This window comes from Crocuta crocuta, unplaced genomic scaffold (genome assembly GCF_008692635.1).
Source record: "Crocuta crocuta isolate KB4526 unplaced genomic scaffold, BGI_CrCroc_1.0 scaffold1544, whole genome shotgun sequence".
Lineage (NCBI taxonomy): Eukaryota > Metazoa > Chordata > Mammalia > Carnivora > Hyaenidae > Crocuta > Crocuta crocuta.
This window is the reverse complement of record NW_027530906.1, coordinates 113,257-113,795: the sequence shown is the minus strand read 5'-3', so window position 1 is coordinate 113,795 and position 539 is coordinate 113,257. Positions and strand designations below refer to the sequence as shown.

General features: G+C 41.4%; 1 protein-coding gene across 1 annotated transcript in view; it reads left to right on the top strand.

Annotated features, from left to right (window-relative positions):
• LOC144236057 (muscleblind-like protein 3) overlaps positions 1-539 on the top strand; it is a 59,958-nt gene that overhangs the window by 568 nt on the left and 58,851 nt on the right.

Genomic DNA, 539 nt, shown 5'->3' with positions numbered 1-539 from the left:
ATAATTCTCAGAGAACCTAAAGAAGCCCTTTACTGAATTATAGCTTATGACCTATGTTACCAAATATACTTGGCAGGGGCCAGTCAGCTTTCAGAAGACAAGTAAAGTCAGACTGAAAGAGTATGAGGTGAAAATCTTGCCATCCAGGAGGAAAATGTCTTTTAAAATCTATTTTAGTAATCATGGGGCGCCTGGGTGGCTAAGTCAGTGAGGCTTCCGACTTCAGCTCAGGTCATGATCTCGCAGTTTGTGAGTTCAAGTCCCGCATTGGGNGGTGTGGGGGTGGGGGGGATGGTCATGGAGGAGAGCACTGGGTGTTGTTGGGATGAGCACTGGGTGTTATATGGAAACCAACTTAACAATAAACTATTTAAAAATTAAATAAAGAAAATTTAAAATTTATTTTAGTAATCTCTACACCTGATGTGGGGCTTGAACTCACAGCCCTGAAATCTTCCTACTGAGCCAATCAGGTCCCCCAAATAACTGGTAGTTTTATTTCATATTTTTATTCTCCTTTTGAGTAAGCTCTAGACCGG